Source organism: Melanerpes formicivorus, unplaced genomic scaffold, assembly GCF_026170545.1.
Source record: "Melanerpes formicivorus ecotype bairdi unplaced genomic scaffold, bMelFor1.0.p_v2 SCAF_3, whole genome shotgun sequence".
Classification (NCBI taxonomy): Eukaryota; Metazoa; Chordata; class Aves; order Piciformes; family Picidae; genus Melanerpes; species Melanerpes formicivorus.
The window spans coordinates 38,554,691-38,581,854 of record NW_027142355.1 but is presented as its reverse complement, the minus strand read 5'-3'; positions in this window follow the sequence as shown (position 1 = coordinate 38,581,854).

Here is a 27,164-nt window from a genome sequence, read left to right as displayed (position 1 = left end):
GGGGAGGTTCAGGTTGGATGTTAGGAAGAAGTTCTATACAGAAAGAGTGATTGCCCATTGGAATGGGCTGCCCAGGGAGGTGGTGGAGTCGCCATCACTGGAGGTGTTCAGGAGGAGACTTGCTGGGGTGCTTGGTGCCATGGGTTAGCTGTTTGGGTGGGTTGGATTGGTTGATGGGTTGGACACGATGATCTTGAAGGTCTCTTCCAACCTGGTTTGGTTTATTCTAATAAAGTTTATTCTACTTTCCAGTTTAGTGACACTGCTCTTAAAGAAGGCATTTAAGAAGGCTGCCTGGGGTAGTGGTGGAGTCGCCATAATTGGAGGTGTCTAGGAGGAGACTTGATGGGGTGCTTTGTGCCGTGGTTTAGTTGATTAGATGGTGTTGGATGGTGGGTTGGACATGATGATCTTGAAGGTCTCTTCCAACCTGGTTGATTCTATTCTATTCTATTCTACCCCCAGGAACAAGCTTTTCTTATTTTTTATGTATTTTGCCCTTATATTCTACAGGATTACTTACATTTTTCACTATTAGGGAGACTGCATATTTTCAGATGTTGGTTTGATTTAATGTAATTAATTACATTGTTTTTACAGCTACAAGATTTCACTCTGAGTTGACTTTGATACACATCCTGCCCTGAGCTTATTGTACCATTTTCTGCTCACTGAAAAAGGACGTGTGTGTTTTGTCTTTGTTCTGAAAGAACTGAATGTAAACAAAAGAAAGCTTCTTCTCTACTGGGAGAAGAACTGTGCAAGAACAGGAAAGGTTTCACTGAAATCATTTTGTTGAAGAATTCTTTGTCTGTCTTCGTGCATTTGAGCCAGCAGTGTGCCCAGGTGGCCAGGAGGGCCAATGGCATCCTGGCCTGCATTAGGAATAGTGTGGCCAGCAGGAGCAGGGAGGTCATTGTGCCCCTGTACTCTGCTTTGGTTAGGCCACACCTTGAGTCCTGTGTCCAGTTCTGGGACCCTCAGTTTAAGAAGGACATCGAAACACTTGAACGTGTCCAGAGAAGGGCAACAAGGCTGGGGAGAGGCCTTGAGCACAAGCCCTATGAGGAGAGGCTGAGGGAGCTGGGATTGTTTAGCCTGGAGAAGAGGAAGCTCAGGGGTGACCACATTGTCCTCTACAACTACCTGAAAGGTGGTTGTAGCCGGGAAGGGGTTGGCCTCTTCTCCCAGGCAACCAGCATCAGAACAAGGGGACACAGTCTCAAGCTGTGCCAGGGGAGGTTTAGACTCGAGGTGAGGAGGAAGTTCTTCACCGAGCGAGTCATTAGTCATTGGAACGGGTTGCCCAGGGAGGTGGTGGAGTCACCGTCCCTGGAGGCATTCAAGAGGAGACTGGACGTGCCACTTGGTGCCATGGTCTAGTCATGGGGTCTGTGTTGATAGGTTGGACTCGATGATCCTCGAGGTCATTTCCAACCTTAGTTATACTGTGATACTGTGATACTGTGATAATAAAAAATGAGGGGACAGACATTTATGAAGCTGCAGATTCCCTGTTATCACCTTCTGGGGCACCACACGCATGACAGCTCACACAATATAGCCTAGACGCATCACTGCTCACCTTTACTAATCATACCTTCCAGATAAGGGCTGAAAAATTTCATCACATGCATCTTTTAAACCCCTGCTCTCTCTGCCTTTAATTCCAAATGGAAATGTCTTTTATAAGCCACCCTAATGAAAGTCGTTGTGAAAGAGTGAAGAAATAACTGAATTATTTTGTTGTTGTTGCAAAACCCCACATTTGTAACCTTTTTATTACTATGGACAAAATCATCTTTACTGGGCTGCATCTGCACTGTCATCCCTTTTTAGTCCTGGTTGCTCGGTTTCTACAAATACCACATCTATTATTTCTTTTCTAATCATCAATACTGCATGTTATCACTAAGACAAACCCTCTTGTGTATGCCAGTCCTTTGTCTAGCAGTAACCATTCCACTGGCCACACTTCTTTTTCTTCAGCCAAGGATAAAACTGGCTTTCTGGGCTGCAAGCACACTTTGTTGGCTCAGGTCCAGTTTTTCATCTACCAGTATCTCCAAGTCCTTCTCTGCAGGGCTTTACTCAATCAAGCTGTTCTCCAGACTCTGACAATATTTGGGATTTCCTCAAGCCAGGCAAGGACCTTGCATTTGACCTTGTTCAACATCATGAGGTTAAACAGAAAAAGAATGAGTGAAGTAGTCTGACAAAGGGTTTGGTTTCCAATAATATTAAAAAGCTATATGCATGTGTATTTGAAAGATTTACATTAAATATTTAACATATGCTAATGACAGCTCTGACAGTGCTCAGAGGTATAATTAAACTGCTCCAGCTTGGCAGGAAGTGGTCAGCCAGCATTTCAAATGAAAAACAAGAACCTTCTCTCATTCTCTCATGAAAATAGATAGATAGATAGATAGATAGACAGACAGACAGATAGATAGATTGATTGATAGATAGATTGATTGATAGATAGATAGATAGATAGATAGATAGATAGATAGATAGATAGATAGATAGATAGAAGGGAAAAAAATCCTGCTGCTATACAGACCCCACAGCTGGTTAAAATATACCTATTTCTTACCAAAGCTGAGTCATCAAAGGAATCTAGATTTATACCCAAAATCTTAAATCTAGAAGGTAATCAAAAGATAAAGATGTAAGTCTTCAACATGTATGTATTAGACGTGAAATTAGAACCCAGAAGAGGATGCACAGCCATCAGTCCCACAGCTTCGCAGAATCACTGAATGGTCTGGGTTGGAAGGGATCTCCAAAGGTCATCTAGCCCAACCCCTTCTGCAATCAGCAGGGATATCCTCAACTAGACCAGGCTCTCCAGAGCCCTGTCAAGCCTCACCTTGAATATCCCTGGGGATGGGGCTGCAACCACCTCCCCAGGCAACCTGTTCCAGGGTTTCACTACCCTCATGGTAAAGAATTTGTTCCTAACACCCAAACTTCAGAGCTCCTGGCACATTTTGTCTTCAGAACTGGAGGAGAGGAGAGGAGAGGAGAGGAGAGGAGAGGAGAGGAGAGGAGAGGAGAGGAGAGGAGAGGAGAGGAGAGGAGAGGAGAGGAGAGGAGAGGAGAGGAGAGGAGAGGAGAGGAGAGGAGAGGAGAGGAGAGGAGAGGAGAGGAGAGGAGAGGAGAGGAGAGGAGAGGAGAGGAGAGGAGAGGAGAGGAGAGGAGAGGAGAGGAGAGGAGAGGAGAGGAGAGGAGAGGAGAGGAGAGGAGAGGAGAGGAGAGGAGAGGAGAGGAGAGGAGAGGAGAGGAGAGGAGAGGAGAGGAGAGGAGAGGAGAGGAGAGGAGAGGAGAGGAGAGGAGAGGAGAGGAGAGGAGAGGAGAGGAGAGGAGAGGAGAGGAGAGGAGAGGAGAGGAGAGGAGAGGAGAGGAGAGGAGAGGAGAGGAGAGGAGAGGAGAGGAGAGGAGAGGAGAGGAGAGGAGAGGAGAGGAGAGGAGAGGAGAGGAGAGGAGAGGAGAGGAGAGGAGAGGAGAGGAGAGGAGAGGAGAGGAGAGGAGAGGAGAGGAGAGGAGAGGAGAGGAGAGGAGAGGAGAGGAGAGGAGAGGAGAGGAGAGGAGAGAGAGGAGAGGAGAGGAGAGGAGAGGAGAGGAGAGGAGAGGAGAGGAGAGGAGAGGAGAGGAGAGGAGAGGAGAGGAGAGGAGAGGAGAGGAGAGGAGAGGAGAGGAGAGGAGAGGAGAGGAGAGGAGAGGAGAGGAGAGGAGAGGAGAGGAGAGGAGAGGAGAGGAGAGGAGAGGAGAGGAGAGGAGAGGAGAGGAGAGGAGAGGAGAGGAGAGGAGAGGAGAGGAGAGGAGCCTTCAAGATCATCGGGTCCAACTTATCATCCAACACCACCTAATCAACTAACCCATGGCACCAAGCACCCCATCCAGTCTCCTCCTAACCACCCCCAATGATGGCGACTCCACCACCTTCCTGGGCAGACCATTCCCGGCTCAGCACCAGGTGATTCAGTGGCAATGCCTTCAACAGCTGCTGGAGACTGTAATGCAAGAAGCCACACCGCTAGTTTCTTGCAGGGATTCTCCCTTGTGTAAAAGGCAGATGACTGCTAATTACAAAGTGCAGATCAAGAACATTTGCAGCTTTTTTTTTTTTAATTAACCTTTTCTGATAATGATTTTAGCTTTGCCTCCTTGCTGAGGTGGGAGTGTTTTGTTAATGAAGGAGGAAGGGAGGACTGCCCAGGATGAATCCAAGTAATGCAAACTTCATCACACCATATGACTAGGCTTGGTAAATCTATATGAGAAAGCATCTGAAAGTATTTTCAATTATGACTGGGTAACCAAGTAGGAAAAGCAAGCTGGTAAGGCTGAGAGTAAGGAGTTTGGGAGTGTAAAATTTAAAGTCTGAATAAAAATCTTCCTCTTGTAAGCCCAGAGCTGGCATCCTTGCAAGAAACAGCTAACTACAATGTCCATTAATGTTCTGGGTCTAGATTTAATCTTCATATGAAATATGGGGAATGGTGCAAACATTCACTGTCCTTCAAAAATAGAAAAGGGCATCTATATCTGGTTTGATGCAAATTTCTCCCAGCTGAAATCTCAGACATTTAACTCAAGGCTGATCAAGCTCCATTGATCCTAGTAGAAGCAATGTGAGACTCTGATGATGCTGACTTGAACACTGCAATCGAGGTAAGAGCGGTTTGCATAAAGTCCAATTGCATGTTTGATTATTGTACACAAAGCTGCATGCAAGATGTGGCTGAAGAAACAGTTGTTTATTTAATCAAGGACTTAAATCAGCTAAGAATAGAATAGAATAGAATAGAATAGAATAGAATAGAATAGAATAGAATAGAATAGAATAGAATAGAATAGAATAGAATAGAATAGAATAGAATAGAATAGAATAAGCCAGGTTGGAAAAGACCTCCAAGATCATGAAGCCCATCTTATCACCCAACACAATCTCATCAACTAAACTGTGGCACAAAGTGTCTCATCCAGTCTCTTCTTACACACCTCCAGTGATGGTGGCTCCACCACCTCCCTGGGCAGCCCATTCCAATGACAAATCACTCTTTCTGTGAAGAATTTCTTCCTAACATCCAGCCTAAACCTCCCCTGGTGCAGCTTGAGACTGTGTCTTCTTGTTCTGGTGCTGGGTGCCTGGGAGAAGAGACCAGTCCCCCACCTGGCTACAACCTCCCTTCAGGTAGTTGTAGACAGCAAGAAGGTCTCCTCTGAGCCTCCTCTTCTCCAGGCTAAGCAACCCCAGCTCCCTCAGCTTCTCCTCATAGGGCTTGTGCTTCAAACCCCTCCCCAGCTTTGTTGCCCTTCTCTGAACACGTTCCAGCAAGTCAACATCTTTCCTAAACTGAGGGGCCCAGAACTGGACACAGGACTCAAGGTGTGTCCTAACCACTGCTCAGAACAGCTTGTTTCAAACACTAGGAACTGGCTGAGAAGCTGCAAGACTACAAGTCAAAGGCAAACACAGGGACTATTATAGATCTATTTGCTATGACTGGTCCTGTCTCTGTCAGCTAAACCATTACCAGGTCTGCAGTCCAGCTGTGACAATCTTGTGTTGCATTTCCAGAAGGCTTCCAATACATTATTACTCACAGAAAATAAGCTATTAGACTGTTTTTGGAAGTATCCCAGTGTAGTCACACAGATAGCTTCCCCAGATGTTTTCCTCTATATGCTGTATCTAGGCCCCAGAGGAGAAGGGGTATAGAAATCCCCAATAACTGACTCAGCTGAGCCAGCATCTTTTTGGTTTTCTTTTTCTTTATTGTTGACATTAAAAGAGGCACGGATGGATGTTGTGTAAGTTGTTTCATCTGCTTGAATGCAAGGAGTTCACTGGATAAAGCAAGTCCACAAAGCATTTATTATAGTGTGCTCTTGCAGCCTTAGCAACAGCATTCACATCTCTCACGTTTGTAATCCATGTATTGTATTATTCCTATGTGTAAATGTTTCTTATCAAATCCAGATGTTACATAATCTCCTTTCACAGACTTGCCAGGATATCTGATACTAGAACTGTGATGGCATCTGTCCTCTATCCACAAACACATTAATACCTTGCTCTCCTAATCATGTGGCTAACCACCTTTTCAACTCACATTCATATTAAAACAACTTCTCTAAAGCTGTAATTTTGAAAGCTCCTTGGTTCCTTGCTGTTGAACTTTGTGTAGGATGTTGAGCATAGCTGGGTTTACATGGGAATGGTTCACCTAGCGAGAAACTAGGCTGACCTGTTAATAATGTAGTCCTGACAGAAGCTTGCAACTGTTGTAAAGCCTGAGCTGTCCTGTGTACCCTGACAGTGTATTCTCTGTCCTCTGCCTGGCCTGTAGCAGGTACAGCTGCCCTGACTGAAACACAAAAGCCTGACAGATGACAGACAAAGGGCCAGAGCTTGCTTGGCAAAGATCAGCTTGGTGTCTCTCAGACATTAACCTGCTTTTGAGTGGTTTTGTGAGCTTGGCCCTCCAACTAATTAGGACTAAGCACAATACACCCTGACTTAGGGTGTGAATGGAGTCTTGCTTCAGAACCATCTTGAGTTGGTCCAAGTGGTCTGGCAATTGAATCCTCTCTCCTTTGAATGGGACCCATGTAAGAATACTTCTGCAGATTGAGTGAGTTCTCATGCCCTCTTTGGTGAGTGCACATATTGGATACCCCTGCATGGGAAGTTTCCCCTTTATGCATGAATATGCACACTTTTTGGTTCACCTTTCTAGGGAAAAATAAAACCTTAAAGCTTAATGTTAAAGCTTAATTGGTTGCACAGCAATATATCCCCAAGTGACATCTGAACTTGTAGTTGCATTGTGTCAGGCGTGCTGAGCAATTTTGGTCACAATAAATCCATATTTTTGGGTAGCTGTTTATAGTATCATAGTATCAGTCAGGGTTGGAAGGGACCACAAGGATCATCTAGTTCCAACCCCCCTGCAATGGGCAGGGACACCCCACACTAGATCAGGCTGGACAGAGCCTCATCCAGCCTGCTCTTAAACACCTCCAGGGATGGGGCCTCAACCACCTCCCTGGACAACACATTCCAGGGTTTCACCACTCTCATGGGGAAGAACTTCCCCCTCACCTCCAGCCTCAATCTCCCTGCCTCCAGCTTCATTCCATTCCCCCTAGTCCTATCACTACCTGAGATCCTGAGAAGTCCTTCCCCAGCCTTCCTGTAGGCCCCCTTCAGATACTGGAAGGCCACAATTAAGTCACCTCGGAGCCTTCTCTTCTGCAGACTGAACAGCCCCAACTCCTTCAGTCTGTCCTCATAGGAGAGGTGCTCCAGCTCTCTGATCATCCTTGTGACCCTTCTCTGGACACCTTCCAGCACCTCCACATCCCTCTTGTAATAGGGGCTCCAGAACTGGATGCAGTGCTCCAGGTGGGGTCTCACCAGAGCTGAGTAGAGGGGGAGGATCACCTCCCTTGACCTGCTGGCCACACTTCTCCTGATGCAGCCCAGGATCTGTTGCTGTCACTTTTGTAGATGCCTCTGCAATAAAGCCATGGTCAGGTACAGTGATTTGGAAACAGCTTTTAGACAGCTTTTCAAAGAAAATATTTTCATAGCATTGGTGCTTTACCTCTTTAGAAGTGCCCTCCAAGGCTGCTGGTCCCAGTGCCATACCCGAGTGAGCTTGCTTCTCAATGCGATTCTCTTTGAAATCAGTGGCGTTAGAACATTGCTGGATCTCTTCATGGCGAGTTAGTTGCATCTTGAAGAGATTAAGAATCTAAGTTTCTTAATAGGGAAATTCATTTCCTAAATAACACAACCAACCAACCTACAGTTTTCTCAAAACAGAGGAGACATTCATGCCCTCTTTAATAAATGTGACATCACCAGTGAACAGCAAAAAAAAAATGAAGTCCTACTGACATCCAAAAAGTGTTTTTCCTTTTTCACACATAACTAATATTGCATTTCTGGCACAATGGGAAGCTGTTCAAAGAAGAAAATTAACAGTACCTCCTGTATCACTCTGTCCCTCAGAAAGCTGCAAAACCTCAAGCAAAACCTGATTTTTCTCCAAATTGTTAATGCAGATGAAAACCAGAGCAGTCAGCAAAAGGAGCAAGCAATTCTCTCCTGCAGGAATGTGTTGTAGTTAGCTTCCCATCTCTGCTGGAACTCCTTACTGAACTTCAGACTCAGGTTTTCATCTTACCTAGATTATCTTTCTAATATTTTTACTGCCTTTTTCCACTGAGCTCTCTCTTGCTGTGATGGTAGATTACTCCCTCACTGAGCGCCCCTGGCTTTTGTTTGTGTTTATCTTCCTGTCTATCTAGCTACACTTTTATGGGTATGTAATACATAGAAATATAAACCAAAGAGATTTTGCCTAGCATTTTTATGTAATATATTTAATTTTACATTTTCTTATGTGGATGGAATGCATCTACCATGAAGGAGGAGTGGTTACACGTAGAATTTTTTTAACTGTGTTGTTTTGGTTGGTTGGGGGATTTTTTTTTGTGGTGTGGTGTGGTGTTTTGTTTTATTTCGGGGTTTTTTTGATGCCTTTGTGTCTGAAGGTGTTGACAGTGAGGACAGCTGTTTACATACCTGTTAGGAGGCGTGGGGTTTTTCTGTTCAGTACACAGCTACTGAAACGTGCATGAATGAGAACTGAGCAAAGCCATTGAAAAGTCAGCCTGGTACTATTTCACACCTTAACCTCAGGAGTCAAAATCTTCCTCTCTGTTATCCACATAATTGTGTATATTCTGCCAGAAGAAATCTGGGAGCATATTGATAAACTGGGTTTTTTTATTATTATAGTGCATGTTTTACAAAGAAGGGTTACTAAATATCTGTATTTCTTGGTGTGAAAGCAAATAGACAGCACATAAATCAGTCATTTCTTTTGCATGTGAGCTCAGCCCTCTGCATCTCCTCATTCTCGAAGCAGACTTGCCCTTCTGAAATTGCTCTGACAGTGTTAAAAGGAAATAATTGCCCATGTGATGATTTGTTCTCTTGATACAGATTTCATGGATCAGCATAAAAATGTACCTGTTTCATTGTTGCTAATAATGGTACAGAAACCAAATTTAGGCAGGCCAATAAAATGTAAAAGTTTGTTAACCCTAATAACGTGAGTCAGTCACTAAAATGTGCAAGTCTCAGGATTTCAGATAAACTGAAGAAGGTGAACAAGTGCAAATGACAAAGTCTGCAGAGTGTAACTTCCTTGCATGCAGACCTTTATAAACTCAACCTTTTTCGAAGCACTAGACTTGCAAGATAAAGATAGAGAAGATTCTTCGTAAGCATATTTCCCTCTTTCCTCTACATTTTTAAATGTGAAATCCACTCTTTCTGTCAAACCTGAAAACCTAAACACTGAGGATTTTTCTCCTTGAGGAAAAAGAATCTGGACATTTTTGTCCATAAACTTCACAAATTTGTGTATGTGTTGGCTAAAGAGTCAGCACTCTTGCCAAACCCAGGAGCTGGTCAAAAGAGGTTTGGAGAAAACTATGTACTCTCTTCATTAAAACTCATTTTGTTATTAAAAAATTGCTGAGAGAAAATATTTCTTAGCACATGCTCTGTGATTTAGATTGTCCACCCAAAGGAGCAACCACTTATTAATTTCTCTTCCATCAAACACATTTTTTAAAGTTTTTAATGACAGTGATGGCCAGGAGGGTAAGTTTTCATTCTGAATAATTCAAAAGACTTGGAAGCTTTCTCCCTTTTTTTTTCCCTTGCAGCTGAAAAATGTCAGGGAAAATTTGGCTTCCAAAAAATATGGAAAATAGAAAAAGCAAGCTGTTATACTGAAATTTTTTATTTCAAACAAACACCAATTGGATGTTTAATTTTGATTTAAGGTAAATCCAGTAACTTTAGAAAGCAAAGAGACTTCTGAGTTATCTAAAGTGCATCCAGAGAAGGGCCACAAGGATGATCAGAGGGCTGGAGCACCTCCCCTGTGAGGACAGACTGAAGGAGTTGGGGCTGTTCAGTCTGCAGAAGAGAAGGCTCCCAGGTGACATAATTGTGGCCTTCCAGTATCTGAAGGGGCCTACAGGAAGGCTGGGGAAGGACTTCTCAGGATCTCAGGTAGTGATAGGACTAGGGGGAATGGAATGAAGCTGGAGGTGGGGAGATTCAGGCTAGATGTGAGGAGGAGGTTCTTCCCCATGAGAGTGGTGAAGCCCTGGAATGGGTTGTCCAGGGAGGTGGTTGAGGCCCCGTCCCTGGAGGTGTTTAAGACCAGGCTGGATGAGGCTCTGGCCAGCCTGATCTAGTGAGGTGTCTGTGGCCATGGCAGGGGGGTTGGAACTAGATGATCCTTGTGGTCCCTTCCAACCCTGACTGATACTACGATACTATGATACTATGATATAGGAACTTGCCTTAAGACTGTATTTTGTTGCTATATAAGAAGTAATATTTTTTTTCTCAGATCAACATATAAAAGGAAAAGTTTATCATTTTATAGAAGTACAAGTCATAGAATCATAGAATGGTGTGGGTTGAAAGGGACCTCCAAACCTCAGCTAGCCCTTGAACACAAGCCCTATGAGGAGAAGCTGAGGGAGCTGGGATTGTTTAGCCTGGAGAAGAGGAGGCTCAGGGGTGACCTCATTGCCCTCTACAACTACCTGAAAGGTGGTTGTAGCCGGGAAGGGGTTGGTCTCTTCTTCCAGGCAACCAGCACCAGAACAAGGGGACACAGTCTCAAGCTGCTTCAGGGGAGGTTTAGACTCAAGGTGAGGAGAAAGTTCTTCACCGAGCGAGTCGTTCATCATTGGAATGTGCTGCCCAGGGAGGTGGTGGAGTCATCGTCCCTGGAGGAGTTCAAGAGGGGATTGGACGTGGCACTTGGTGCCATGGTCTAGTCATGGGGTCTGTGTTGATAGGTTGGACTCAATGATCCTCGAGGTCCTTTCCAACCTAAGTTATACTGTGTGATACTGTGTGATACTGTGTGTGAACCCCACCACAGTGAGCAGGGTCATCTTCCCCCACTGGATCGGGTTGCTCAGAGACTACCAGAACCTCACCTTGAACACCTCCAGGGATGAGGCCTCAGCTACCTTCCTGGGAAACCTGTTTCAGTGTTCCACTACCCTCATGCTAAGGAGCATCTTGCTAACATCCAACCTAAACCTACTGTTGCCTAATTTCAAACCATTGCCCCTCACCCTATCACTACAGGCCTTTGGAAACAGTCCCCCTGTAGCCTTCTTGTGGGCCCCCTTCAGCTACTGGAAGGTCACTATTAGGTCTCCCCAGAGCCTTCTCTTTTCCAGGCTGAACAGCTCCATCTCTCTCAACCTGTCCTCATAGCAGAGATGTTACAGCCTCTTGAATTTACTGGTCCTCCTTTGGGCACGTTCCAACACACACACAAAGGAAGTCTTTCCAGTTTTGACCTTGAGAAATATGTCACTGTGTGATCTACATAGTGGCTTGTCTTATCAATTTGTAATAATGGCAGGCAGATTTCATCTCTGCATTGTGCCATGCTTAGGAAAGGTAATTAATGTGGAATTAAATGCACTGTATTACAGTAGGATGTGAAAAATGTGTGTGAGCATAACAAGCTCTTAGCCCACTCTGCCTCGTGGCATGAGGGCCAGATAAAACACGTTGCTATACCCAGCCAGTGTAACTTGAATTTATGTTGTTCCTTGGGGAACACCTGTGCAACCAACCTTGTCATGCCACTAAAGGTTAAAGATCAAAAGTCTTAAATAATTCCCCTGTTTTTCAATGCAGAGAAAGACACTGCAAAAACAAGCTGAAATAAACAGAATATAGAGAACAGGAATTTCCTGTGGAAGTAGTTCAGAGTCACAGAATGTTAGGGGCTGGAAGGGACCCCAAAAGATCATCCAGTCAAACCCCCCTGCCAGAGCAGGATCACCTAGAGCAGATCACACAGGAATGCATTCAGCTGGATCTTGAATATCTCCAGAGAGGAAGACTCCACAACCACCCTGGGCAGCCTGTTCCAGTGTTCTGACACCTTCACAAGGAAAAAATTCCTCCTCATATTCACATGGAACTTCCTGTGCATTAACATCCACCACTGCCCCTTGTCCTGTCATTGGGTAATACCAAGTCTGACTCCATCCTCTTGGCACTCACTCCTTACATATTTATAAACATGAATGAAGTCACCCCTCAGTCTCCTCCTCTCCAAGCTGAATAGCCCCAGGTCCCTCAGTCTCTCCTCATAAGGAAGATGTTCCACTCCTTTGAAGGCTCCCTAATTATCATGTAACAAAAGCAGGTATCCTTTTAATGTCCTGTAAAATAAATGGGAATCTTTCCCTTGTGTCCCGGTTCACAACGTGTATTTGTTGTCGCATTGCCTCGACAATGAGAGAAGCTTTTAAAAGCCTCTCTGTTTTCAAGTGCTGTGAAACTGAAATCTGAAGGTGTCCTGGTTTTCTTTACAAAGAAACATGACCCAGGTGAGCAGAGGGACTTTATGCCCCTTCCTAGGGGGAGAGGTCCCCACATCAAAGTCTATTCCATTCCCACTTTCTGTCCACCAAGCCCATTTGAGGGGAGCCATTTCCTGGCTCTCTCTTGTTCTTGTCCTCACCTGCCTGAGATACTGCTCCTGCTGCTCCCTGTTGCTGCTGTGACAATGTGGTGGAGCCTGTTCCATGCTGCATCCAAACTCCTAAGGACTGTATCTAAAGAGAATCCACATTTGCATCAAGAGACTCCTTTGCCAGCTATGCCTGGTTTTGTACCTATTTTCATTTACCCTTTTTCCTTATACCTTTGTAGCCTTCCTTGTACTCAAATACCTTTTATATTTTGTTAAACTTGCCTTTGTACTTCTAAATCGACTCAAGACTGTCTCTTTCATAATTTTACCTCTCTTACCTCCTGCCTAATTTGCTTTTCCTTACTGGCAAAAAGAAAAGGGAGAAGGGAGGCAATCTAAATCTGTTCCATTTGGGCTTTTGGACTCTGGGAAAGCTTAAACCACAACAGTGGTCATCCTAAAGATATCTGAGCCTCAAAAACCACCACAGAAGGAAATACAGTATGGTAGTATGCAAAGAAGAAAAGCTTATTACACTTCAGAAATGGTTAATAAAAGGCAGTCTTGAGGGGAAAAAAAAAAGAATATGTTTAAAAATCAGAAATATGAGATAAGACTTTAGCCTCAGTTAAGAGGACTTTTCCAAGAAGTGTGAAATGGAGCAGAGAACAGGCTGACTTCTTTCTCTCATTTTTAACAGCTTGCTGGAGCCAATACATTGCCTTTAATGTTATTTTCAATATTTCACCATGATTTTTATCAGTCCTCTTCCTTTGTAACAAGGCCTTTTTTCTCTTTCCATGTTGGGGCCAATCTTAATACAGAGTGAAACAGATCCTCATTTCCTTTCTTGTTTTTAACACAGTCAAAGGGTGAGAAGAAACATGCCAAACTGAGACTGATATGTTCCCACCCTCTCTTTTTTCTTTTGTTAAAATGAGTTGCCAATAAAATCCTAAACTATTTCAAAGAGTTACTTCCAGAAAATCTAGCTATCTTGGGTGCAAACATAGCATGAAAATCACAAGCCATGTTTTTAAAGAGCATCAGTTTTCAACTGTTTTCAAGCTTGGTAGGCAAAGAAGTTAAAACTACAACAAATTATATTTGAAAAACAAGAGAAGACTTCTTCCAGTATAGGGGGGGAAAAAAAAAAGAGGTAATACAATAAAAGCTAAGTTTTTTTAATAGGTGTGGGGGAGGCACTTCCAAGCAGTTGAAAAGAATTGGGAAATGAGAAATCAGAGGGTGAAGCAAGTTTAAAAGGTGAAAATAATGAAATGTGAATAAATGAAACATAAATCAGAACCAAACTGGCTAGGATAAATTGAGCAGAATTTACAAGGTAAGGAGGAAATAAAAAGAGGCAGATTTACTCCAGAGCTAAAGACCCTTCAAAGGAATCTGAAATGTACAAGAAGGTTGACCTAAGTTAAATGATACATAGTTAAAACTGGAATAATAATTAAAGGTAAAGGGGTTGGCAATGTTATTACCAAAAAAATCTGAACACTTTAAAAACTGAAAAGAACTAAAGAATAAATATTAATACTCAGGACTGAAATCTAAAACCCCAGGTAAATAAAATTAGGATTTTATTCAGAGTACAAAAATAATATGACATGGGAAGCTGCAAGAGACTGGAGTTTCTTCACTTCTAAAACCTGCCCCAGTATAACAGACCTTCACTACAAGAATACAAATCAAAATGGGAAAACATTTAGAATAGAATAGAATAGAATAGAATAGAATAGAATAGAATAGAATAGAATAGAATAGAATAGAATAGAATAGAATTAACCATGGTGGAAAAGACCTTTGAGATCATTGAGTCCAACCTATCACCCAACACTATCTAATCAACTAACCCATGGCACCAAGCACCCCATCAAGTCTCTTCCTAAACACCTCCAATGACGGTGACTCCACCACCTCCCCAGGCAGCCCATTCCAATGGGCAATCACTCTCTCTGTATAGAACTTCTTCCTAACATCCAACCTGAACCTCCCCTGGCACAGCCTGAGACTGTGTCTTCTTGTTCTGGTACTGGCTGCCTAGGAGAAGAGACCAACCTCTGCCTGTCTACAACCTCCCTTCAGGTAGTTGTAGAGAGTGATAAGGTCACCCCTGAGTCTCCTCTTCTCCAGACTAAGCAACCCTGGCTCCCTCAGTCTTTCCTCATAGGGCTTGTGTTCCAAACCCCTCACCAACTTTGTTGCCCTTCTCTGGACTCGTTCCAGCAAGTCAACCTCCTTCCTAAACTGAGGGGCCCAGAACTGGACACAGGACTCGAGGTGTGGCCTAACCAGTGCAGTGTACAGGGGCAGAATGACCTCCCTGCTCCTGCTGGCCACACTGTTCTTGATGCAGGCAGACAGAGCAGACAGTTGAACAGAGCCCCCTTGACCGTCAAGCAACTACAGCTGGGCACATGAATTTCTTCATACAGGCGCTGGTGCTTCCTTTGCATGCACACCCAAGGACAAAATTATTATTCTGCTCATTAAATGGAAGGATAAGTGAGGAAAATTGAAGTTTTAACAATTTTCCTGAAGACCTATGAACATGTTATTTAAATTAAACCTTCCTTGACTAACTAGTAGGAGCCTGGGGTGTTTTTCCATACAGGGCAATTCACACAGAGCTCTGATGTTTGTGTATCTTCCTGAAGAGTCCCGGGGAAGAAGATCAGACTTTTATCATCAGAGACTTAAAGGTATGCATCTGGGCTTAACTGCCCTTTCTGTTCACTTAAAATCACTATTCCAATTCAAATCATCAGAAAATAAGAAACCACAGCATGAATTTGGTGAAATTAGTCTGGGAGAACATTTCAGGTATTTTCACTTATTCAGTTTAAAAGGCCTTAAATCTACCAATTCCTTTGGTTTTAATTCATAATATTGCATCGACTCTACTGCCTACAGTAAATATCTCTACAATAAATATCTTCAATTCTTGCTTCAGTGTAATTTTCAGGTGATGCTATATGATCCAGAGCAAGGGAAAAGCAACACTTCCAAAATTAAAATACCCTCTCACCTTCATTTTCTTAAAAGAACTACAAGAATGAAGTATAAATTCACTCTGATCCACACTTACAGTAAGTATGCATGTGAGGAAAAGACTTTCAAGATGTAAAATCCTATTAACGAGTATTGTATTTCCTACTTTTGGAATAATAATATCCCACTCTCGTTTTAAATGGAGTATTTTATTTCAGAGTATTACCTTTGGTTGTGATTATAGAAGCAACCCCAGAGGTTTTAAAGCTCCTTTTAAAACTCATTCTGATGACAATAACAGTGAACATATGTTTCCTTTGAAAACTCTTAAATGTATGGAGCAAGCAGTTACTTAAGCAGATATCTTAAGTAGGAAAGATTACCTAATTCAACATGGAACAGATGATAACTTCTTTTCATACTATGGAAACATTTTCTAGCTTGATATAAACAAAATGGGAAGACACTGTTCTTTGTGATTGTAACCTTCAATGTGCAGTACAATATTCTAGGCTGGCACTGAGCAACAGAATTAGAGAAATCATAGAGTGGCCTAGATTGGAAGGGACCTTGGAGATCATTTACTCTAACCGCCCTGCCATGGGCAGGGATGCCTCTTAAATATACTCAGCTGCTCAAGGCTTCATCCAACCTGGCCTTGAATATCCCCCAGGAGGAGGCATCCACAACCTCCCTGGACAACCTATTCTAGAGTCCCACCACCCTCTTACTGAAAAACTTCTTCCTAAGATTCAATCTAACCCTACTCTCCCTCAGCTTCAAACCATTTCTCCTTGTTGCATTGCTAGACAACCTTGTGAAAACTCCTTCTTCAGCCTTCCTGTAGGATTCCTTCAGGTATTGGAAAGCAGTATAAGGTCTCCCCAGCTCCTTCAGCCTATCCTACTAGTAGAGGTGTTCCAGCCCTTGGATCATCTTTGTGGCCCTCCTCTGGACTCATTCCAACATTTATCCTGCTTTGGCAGGGGGGGTGGACTAGATGATCTCTCAAGGTCCCTTCCAGCCCCTAACATTCTGTGACTCTGTGATTACCCTGATGATGATGGTCTCTTCTCCCAGGCACCCAGTACCAGAACAAGAGGACACAGTCTCAGGCTGCACCAGGGGAGGTTCAGGTTGGATGTTAGGAAGAAGTTCTATACAGAAAGAGTGATTGCACTATGGAATGGGTTGCCCGGGGAGGTGGTGGAGTCGCCGTCATTGAAGGTGTTCAGAAGGAGACTTGCTGGGGTGCTTGGTGCCATGGGTTAGCTGTTTGGGTGGGTTGGATTGGTTGATGGGTTGGACACAATGATCTTGAAGGTCTCTTCCAACCTGGTTTGGTTTATTCTAATAAAGGTTTATTCTAAAGGTACCCAATGATAATGGCTAATATTTTTATTCTCAAAGGCAACCATCCTATTCTCTGCACTTCAGATGGCACAAGAACTCACAATGGAGAAAAATGGTACTCTTTCATTTTGTTGGAATAGATAAACCTCAGGGACAGAATCAGAGGCCAACCGTGGGCTGCAGGCCATTAGCAGTTTCATCTCAGCCAATGCAGCTGACCTCAGCTGGCTCATGGGTATACCCCATATTATAACCATCATGCTCAGAATAAAGGAGCAAGTTTGCTGAGGACAGGGATCTTTCAGCTCCTGCTCTCACTCTTGAGGACTGCCTTCCAGTTTATTGGAACTGCCATAGCTTTGCTAGGTTGGATCTAACCCTGTATACATTATATTGCCATTAATATTAGTTTTGCTGTTTCACTAAATCAGCTTCCATTTTAACCCACAGGGCTTTTCTCTTTTTCCCCAGTATTTTTCTCTATTGGAGAGGGGTCATCAGGTGATAGAGCTCCAGATATGAGCTAAAGGTAGACAAGACACTGGGACTGCAATTTCTCCATGAATCATAGGGCTAACATAGAGGGTTGTAGGTTTATCATAGTAATAAAAGCATTGTCAGAGTAAGAGGCTAAGAGGAGATTCTTACAATGATGGAAAGGAAGGATGGGCATCTTTTAGTGTAGCCCAAGGCTGCACTGCTGCAGATTCCTGAACAAAGTCCTGCAGACTATATTCCACGAGATACCAGAGTAGGTGACAGGAATATAAATCTTTCTATTGGTTTCCTTTTGCCTTACAGTTATCATTCATCGGGCTGAGAGCCCTGGGGCTTTTTAGTGTGGAGAAGAGAAGACAGAGAGGGGATTTAATAAATGTTTATAAATATCTGAGGGCTGGGTGTCAAGAGGGAGGGGACAGGCTCTGCTCAGTTGCACTCTGTGACAGGACAAGGGGCAATGGATATCAACTACAGCACAGGAGGCTCCACCTTAACATGAGGAGGAACTTCTTTACTGTGAGGGTCATGGAGCATTGGAACAGGCTGCCCAGAGAGGTTGTGGAGTCATCTTTTCTGGAGACTTTCAAGACCTGTCTGGATGTGTTCCTGTATGACCTGTGATAGATTATATGGACCTGCTCTGGCAGGGGAGTTGGACTCAATGCTCTTCAAAGGTCCCTTCCAACCCCTAACATCCTGTGATCCTGTTTTCAGTTGTTATAGTGCAGTGAATGGACAAGGGCCAGCACATGTGTGTATTGTCCACATTTGTAAGTGCAGTGATGATATCAGCTTGAGATTGGATGAAGAACTCTTTTTATTGATGTAAGTGAAGTTTGTGCAGATTGTGTAATGAGGGAATATTTTAATGATCATTCTTATATATGTGTTTCACAGAAGGACTGGATGCCCAGACACTGGCAGTGGAGGTTGCAGGGGCCTCTGTTAGATGAGGCCAAGGCTGCCCTAAGCTGGGCACCACCAGTTCCAGCTGATTCCAACCAACCCACCACAAGGCACAGCTGAGCTTTGCAGCCAAGGCAGCAGTGCCTCTGGGAAAACACATTTTAAAAAGGATAAAAGGTACTACATAGCAACTGAGAAAGAAGAGCAATGACAAATGTGAGAGAAACATCCATGCAGACATCAAGGTCAGTGAAGGAGGAAGCAGAGGATGTGCTCCAGGTACCTGAGCAGACATTCCCCTGCAGCTTGTGGAGACGACAGTGGGGCACATTGTGTCCCTGCAGCCCATAACAGACCACACTGAAGCAGATATCTATTTTGCAGCCCATGGAGAATGTGCTGCTACGGCAAATGGATACAACCAGAAAGAAGCTTCAGTCTGTAGAGAGCCCATGCAGGTGCAGGCTCCTGGCAGAAACTGCAGCCTGTGAGAGACCCACAGTGGAGCAGTGCTAGATGATAATTGGTTGAAATTGCTTTCTGGCTACTGCAGTCTTGGGGAAGAATTGGAAGGTACAAATGTAGATGCTGTAATTCCCTGCTGCCTTTCTCCGCATGACATTTACAAGATCATTATTTGATGATGATGTCCACATCTGGTGTTTATTCAAGAGAAAAATAAAGATGGTTTTATTATATTCTGCAGGTAAGTGTGGAATAAGTTTCATACAGTATGAGCATCTTTAATAGGCAGAAACTTTGCTGCATGCAATGGCTTGAGGCTAATGTAAGACAAATTCAGATAAATATTGAGGAACACATTTTTTAACACAGAGTAGATAACCCCTGAAATAGATTTCCTAATGAGGCAATGAATTCTATATCATCTACAGGTGATCATATAGGTGATTCAGCTTTGGCAGGGGAGTTGCACCTGATGATCTCCAGAGGTGCATTCCAACCTCTAATGTACTGTGATACAGTCTTTAAACAAAGGCACTTTAAAAAACCTTTCTAGCTCAGAAGCTGTAGGCTACATACATCACTTAGAAGTCTACAGCTGCTGCAGGCAGGTCAAGCTATGATGATTCCTTGTAGATTTGAAATCTATGCTAATTCATAAGAGGGATATTAAATGTGAATGATAGATTGGAAAAACAATTGCCAAGAATAGAATTAGAATAGAATTAACCAGGTTAGAGAAGACCTTCGAGATCATCAAGCCCAACCTATCACCGAACACCATCTAATCAACTAAACCATGGCACCAAGTGCCTCATCCAGTCTCTCCCTAAGAGTAAGTTAGGCAAAAATTTCACCTTGCAGAGGTGAAAAAGCAGACACAGATTTATTTTATAAGCATAGTGGTCTGCATCCAAACAACACGTGGATTGTGTGTGTGACTACTGATTTCCTTCTAACGCATCTTATTCTGGGCATTCTTTTCTAAGACAAACTGGAATGGGTTTGGAGAACATCAACAGTTCCATAGGGTATATTTATTTAGTTATTTATTGCAGTATTTGAATATAATTATGTACATTGCATGTCTGAATGGTATCATTATAGCAAATGAGTACAAACTGGAAGGAAAGCAAAAATAAGGTGGTTCAAGATACTCAACAATCCATTCTTGTCATGGTTGGAAGGGACCTCAAGGATCATATCTAGTTCCAACCCTCCTGACATGGGCAGGGACACTTTCCACTAGATCAGGCTGCCCAGAGCCACAGCCAGCCTGGCCTTAAAAACATCCAGGGATGGAGCTTTCACCACCTCCCTGTGCAACCTGTTCCAGTGTCTCACCACCCTTATGGTGAAGAACTTCTTTCTAACATCCAATCTAAATGTACTCTCCTCTAGTTTGGATCCATTCCCCCTAGTCCTATCACTACCTGACACCCTAAAATGTCCCTCCCCAGCTTTCTTGTAGGCCCCCTTCAGATACTGAAAGGCCACAATAAGGTCTTCTCAGAGCCTTCTATTCTCCAGACTGAGCAACCCCAACTCTCATAGGAGAGGTCCTCCACCCTTCTGATCATCCTTGAGGCGCTTCTCCCACCCAAACCTGCTGTAAAGTAGGATCACTAGGTTGTCTGCATGTCCAGATTTCTGGTATCTTCAAATTTCCACATTCAAGTGACATGTATTGGAGAAACAGCTCTGAAATAGGGCCTGAGCACATGCTTAGCACCAACCACATTGCATACAGAGACCCAAATTTTACATAGATAGTCATGTACCTCCATCCAAGCTGAAAATTCCACTGATTTTTGGAGATGTTTAGAGGATATTTTGAATAGCTACAGAAGAAATTGTTCATCAATGTGTTCAGCTCTGGATAACTGGCATAATATTTTTCCTGAGCCTTTCAGACTGCAAGACTATGACTTTCATGCAGTTGCTGGAAGCAGCAGCAGAAACACAGCAAAACTAAGATGTCTATCATTAAACCTGATTCAGATTTTCAATTAAGCAAATAAACTTCATAGACTGCTATGGCTGGCATCATACAAATAGTGCCTTGCTTGCCCAAGTCTTCCATCAGAATAACCATAAGCTGTTATTATATTCAAAATAATGCTCTGCACCAGAAAATAAGAGTGATTAATGGTGGATTAGCCATTGTTCCATGTGTTACCACCTGATTCTTCATATTTTGATTTAAATGTGGGCTTTCTTTCCAACAGCTTTCTTCCACTTCCCTCAAAGCTTGCTTTTGTACAGGAGGAATTATCAAGGGAATCTGTCAAAGGAAGGCCAAACCTTTCACACAGCACCTGTGCACACAAAATCTGCACACCACTAGTCTGTCACAGGGCTGATGACACTGATCAGTATGGTTCCCCTTTCTTTTCATGTGGAAAGGCAGTGTCTGAAGCTTCACTGAACCTTTCTTTTCACCTCCTGCTATGAAGTTCCTATTCTGACAATTAAAAATGAGGGTGTTTTTTTTCCCAGTTCATAGATGGCTGTTTGGATTTAAGCATCATGTACAGTCGAAGTTAATTGGTAGTAAGTTCATTTCCAAACAGTTCTCATTTGATTCTTCCTCTCTTTCTCTTCCCCCAGGTGTAAGCAGCTTACCTGGTCTAGCCAACTGTGATCTTTCCCTTTCAGCATGGCATTTACAGGCAGCTCATTTTTCACCTCCACGCTGGAACAGAGGTTTCCTGGAATTGTTCTCCTTTCTCAGAATTGAGGATGACAGCTCAAATGTTCTTAGCACCTTTGTTAAATGGATTTTGGATGTTCTCTTAAGAATAGGCAGGGCTAGATACTGATGAAGATGTCTTGCTCTACTAAACTAAGATGCATGGGTGCAACAACCTTAACTCTTTTTTTCATTTTCTCCTTGGCTGCACAGAAAAGTCATTGTGTTAAACCACAGCAAGGCAGGCTCAAATACAGGCAGAGCCTGGTGTAATTTTATGAGTATCAGTTGATTCTTCCTCTTCTTGTGCGGCCCGCCAGTTCTGCCTCTTAGCTAACCTGGCACCAAACCTCCATCCCCACATCCCTTGGAACATAGGGAATACTTTGATCAAGTGGAGCTGACGTTTTCCTTGTGCAATAGGTGGAGTGACAGCTGCTGACACGTTCCAACACTATATCCCACTTCTAGAGAGCGTTTACCACGTAAAACACATTTGCCAAACAGAATCCTAAGTCACCATGAAATCTTTTAGCACTCATTTTTTATCAATTGATTTCCAATATCTTTTCCTCACCAAAATAAAATGAAAGTAAATAAAAATCTCTTACATATGTGCTTACCCCTGTTGCTGGGTGTTGACTGTGTGGGAGTCACTGTGGGACAGCACACTACTACTTATGAACTCTAAAAAGCTACACTAGAGTTCTCATTGGGTGGCTTTATGAAAATGTGAAACAGTGCAATAGAATGGAATGGAATGGAATGGAATGGAATGGAATGGAATGGAATGGAATGGAATGGAATGGGTTGGAAAAAACCTTCAAGATCATCACGTCCAATCTATCGTCCAACACCACCTAATCAACTAAACCATGGCACCAAGCACCCCATCAAGTCTCCTCCTAAACATCTCCAATGATGATGACTCCACCATCTCCCTGGGCAGCCCATTCCAATGGCCAATCACTCTCTCTATGAAGAATTTCTTCCTAGCATCCTGTCTAAACCTCCTGTGGCACAGCTTGAGAATGTGTCCTCTTGTTCTGGTGCTGGTTGCCTGGGAGAAGAGACCAGACCCTGCCTGTCTATAACCATCCTTCAGGTAGTTGTAGAGAGCAATAAGGTCTCCCCTGAGCCTCCTCTTCTCCAGGAATTGGTTTGCTTCAAATGATTTGTTGTTTGGCTCATGTCATACATGAGGATTAAAAGAATAGTTTCCAAGTACAAAACAGAGCAGGCCATTTTTATACCAAACCAGTCATCTCCCTCCACTAAAAAAACAAACAAACAGACTAAAAAGGTTATTTGCTATTTCCCTAGAAGAGTTGCAAAATAGACAGCACAGTTGATTTAGGAAAATTGGATTTTGCTCATAGCAAAATGTGACTGTCTGGTAAGTATGCATTTCCTTGCTGCAGCAGAAAGAATGAAATCTCATTCTGCTTTATGTTTCTGGACTGGAATAATAGCTGCAAACTTCAGAAGGTGAAGGTGGTGTTCACCTTTAGAAACCTTTCCTTTCACATCTTAAAATTAAATTCATTTGCTCTATATGGAGAAAAGAGATTGAAGATGTGTTGATAACTGGCTTTTTCTGCATTTTGAGGCATTCCTGCAGTCCCTTGTTACTAGACAGAATGGCACACCACAGCACAATATCTAATGGGTTTTATGCTTTTCTTGGTTGGCTTGCACTACTGTACATGACTGTGCTATACTGTGTCTTTTTGTGTCCATGAGTTAAATCTTTCCAAAGCTCAGCAGCCTGGATCAAAGACACTATTAAAATGCACAGCCAGCAGAAATGACAACATGCAATATCTCTGTGGTTCCCAATGACTCTGAGCCATGCCTCCTGACTCCTGTTACTTGGCGTGGGTGGTCATTTGACAAGTTATCTGCAGGGATATTACTAACACACTGATACTTTTATTTGAAGTCCAAGCCTGTCAGTTAGAATGAAATCATTCTGAAGAACAAGCAGTTTTTACAAGGACAAGGAAAACTTACTTTCAAATCAAATTTAGCATCCGGAAATCTACAGCTCTGGCAAGTGTCTCCTGTTGGCTGACCTACCCAACACCAGCAGTTGCTGTAGCGGGTTGAAGAAAACTATCAACAAAACACCGAATTCCCACTAGCCTCAAAACATCACAGTTACCAAAAATAGCCTCTTTTTTGTGACTGTATAACCTGCCAGAGTCAAAGTACAACAATTAGCCACAACACTGTGGAGAAAACGCTTCTTTGATTTTGAGAGGAGCTGAGTATTCCCAGTTCCCCGTGATATAATAGTCCTATTAAGAAAATCGGTCCTGATAAGGCCTACAGTTGTCTCAGAATGACAGAATCAACCAGGTTGGAAGAGACCTCCAAGGTCATCAAGTCCAACCAATCAGCCAACCCTATCTTATCAACTAGACCATGACACTAAGTGCTTCATCCAGGCTTTTCTTAAACACCTCCAGGGTCATCAACCCCCTCCCTGGGTAGCCCATTCCAATGGGCAATCACTCTCTCTATGAAGAATTTCTTCCTAACATCCAGCCTAAACTTCCCCTGGCACAACTTGAGGCTGTGTTCTCTTGTTCTGGTGCTAGTTGCCTGGGAGAAGAGACCAACCCCAACCTGGCTACAACCTCCCTTCAGGTAGTTGTAGACAGCAATATGGCCTCCCCTGAGCCTCCTCTTCTCCAGGCTAAGCAACCCCAGCTCCCTCAGCTTCTCTTCACAGGGCTTGTGCTCCAGACCCCTCACCAGCCTTGTTGCCTCCAACTGAGATCTCAACTTCTGCATGTACCCTAACTGTTGGGGTACTATTTCCCCAAATATAAAATCCCAGAATACAAAATCCACCAAAACTGCTTCCATTGGTCTACACATGGTAAAGGTCTTCTTAAGCAAAAAGGGAAATACATCCTCCCATTAAGAATCAAATCAGGCCTTAGTACAAAGTTGCAAAACATGATGTTCTCACCCCATTTCTTGGAGTGTTTGTTACCAGGAACAGAAAAATGGGATCTTTTCAAGAACACTTCAGTGCAAAATAAACCTCTTTCTTCCACAAAGAACTTCCAAGCAACTCTCAACTTTAGCTTGTCATCTTGGAAAAATTACTATGAAATTCTAAACCATTCTTGAAACCTGCACATAAACCTTTATTTTTGTCCTGTAGTCCTCTGACTGAAAGCAGCCTTGCCTGCCTTCCCCTCAATTTATGTGACTTTGGCTGAATCAGACCCAGAGTAAGAGCACCAAATTATGGTGCTAAACCCCTTGAGAAGAGCTCCAGCTAATGTCCCTGATGGATGCTTTTCAAACTCTCATTCGGTATGGGGCAGCATTATGCATCATTCTGTCTAACCCACTTTATACTGGATTACCTCAAGCCTGTTTCCATAAAAGTGAAATATTATGTACCACACTGTATTGAATGGGCTGGATGCACACTTATGACTACACTTGAGAGAATGAAATGGGTAGACACTCTGCCTAGTACACGGTGCTCTATACCAGCGTAATGGCGAAAACAGAGCAGTGTCGTAGGCAACTCTGAGGCATTTCTGTCACTGAGAGAAATGGTTTTCATGGGAATTGACTGATCTACCTCCCTCTGTACCTATCTGTATTTCTGCCTTCATTAATCTGTTCCTCAAGAGCTGTGCAGTGTTTTGCCAGATGTGTTGCACAGGTTGGAATCGGTCCTCTTATCAGCAAATCTTTGGACCACAAGTGCTCCAACAGTTCACTATGTTAAAAACTTCTCTCTGAAGTCTTTAAATTTACCTGAATTTCCTTCTGCTTATGAAGGGGCATAATTTTATTATTCTGCAGATCATGTTATTGTTGCTATTATTACTGTGATCAGTTTCATAGTTGTACTGGAAGAATTGTTGTACTGGAAGAATCATGAAGTTCAATAAGAGCAAGTGCAGGGTCCTGCAAATGGGTCGAGGCAATCCCAGGTACAAATCCAGGCTGGGCAGTGACTGGCTGGAAAGTAGCCCTGAGGAGAGAGACTTGGGGGTACTGGTGGACAAAAAGCTCAACATGAGCTCTCAGTGTGCTCTTGCAGCCCACAAAGCCAATCAGATCCTGGGCTGCATCAGGAGAAGTGTGGCCAGCAGGTCGAGGGAGGTGATCCTCCCCCTCTACTCAGCTCTGGGGAGACCCCACCTGGAGTACTGCCTCCAGTTCTGGAGCCCCTATTACAAGAGGGATGTGGAGGTGCTGGAAGGTGTCCAGAGAAGGGCCACAAGGATGATCAGAGGGCTGGAGCACCTCTCCTGTGAGGACAGACTGAAGGAGTTGGGGCTGTTCAGTCTGGAGAAGAGAAGGCTCCGAGGTGACCTAATTGTGGCCTTCCAGTATCTGAAGGGGGCCTACAGGAAGGCTGGGGAAGGACTTCTCAGGATCTCAGGGAGTGATAGGACTAGGGGGAATGGAATGAAGCTGGAGGTGGGGAGATTCAGGCTGGATGTGAGGAGGAGGATCTTCCCCATGAGAATGGTGAAGCCCTGGAATGGGTTGTCCAGGGAGGTGGTCGAGGCCCCGTCCCTGGGGGTGTTTAAGCCCAGGCTGGATGAGGCTCTGGCCAGCCTGATGTAGTGTGGGGTGTCCCTGCCCATGGCAGGGGGGTTGGAACTAGATGATCCTTGTGGTCCCTTCCAACCCTGAATGAAACTATGAAACTATGAAATTATTTCACTGTGAGTGTGACAGAACACTGGAACAGGCTGCCCAGGGGGGTTGTGGAGTCTCCCTCTGGAGACATTCAAAACCTGCCTGGTTAAGGTTCTGTATGATTTGCTCTAGGTGATCCTGTTCTGGCAGGGGGGTTGGACTAAATGATCTCTCGAGGTCCCTTCCAGGCCCTAACATTCTGTGATTCTGTGATATTATTCCGCTCCCAGTGTAGTAATATTGGTAGAAAAAATGGAACGGTATTTCGGTGGCTCCTGTCCTTACAGTTTCTGTCCTGACCAGCCACAGCCTAAATGAAAAGTGAAATGAATTATACACCTAATCACAAACAACAGCACAGTCCCATCCCCCCCGTACCTTAATTCAGCTCTTTTATTCCCTCCTGGGGACAAAAGGTCCCCGGAAGGCTGTACAAACACAGGTGCTCCCTCTCCACCCTCCCCTGTATTCCTTAGAAAAACCAAAATAGCGAAGCCTAAGATCAGAGGGAGATCAGCATAGCCTAAAATCCAGACCATAGTCATAGTTTCATAGTTTCATTCAGGGTTGGAAGGGACCACAAGGATCATCTAGTTCCAACCCCCCTGCCATGGGCAGGGACACCCCACACTACATCAGGCTGGACAGAGCCTCATCCAGCCTGGGCTTAAACACCCCCAGGAATGGGGCCTCGACCACCTCCCTGGACAGCACATTCCAGGGCTTCACCACTCTCATGGTGAAGAACCTCCTCCTCACATCCAGCCTGAATCTCCCCACCTCCATCTTCATTCCATTCCCCCTAGTCCTATCACTACCTGAGATCCTGACAAGTCCTTCCCCAGCCTTCTTGTAGGCCCCCTTCAGATACTGGAAGGCCACAATGAGGTCACCTCGGAGCCTTCTCTTCTCCAGACTGAACAGCCCCAACTCCTTCAGTCTGTCCTCATAGGAGAGCTGCTCCAGCCCTCTGATCATCCTTGTGGCCCTTC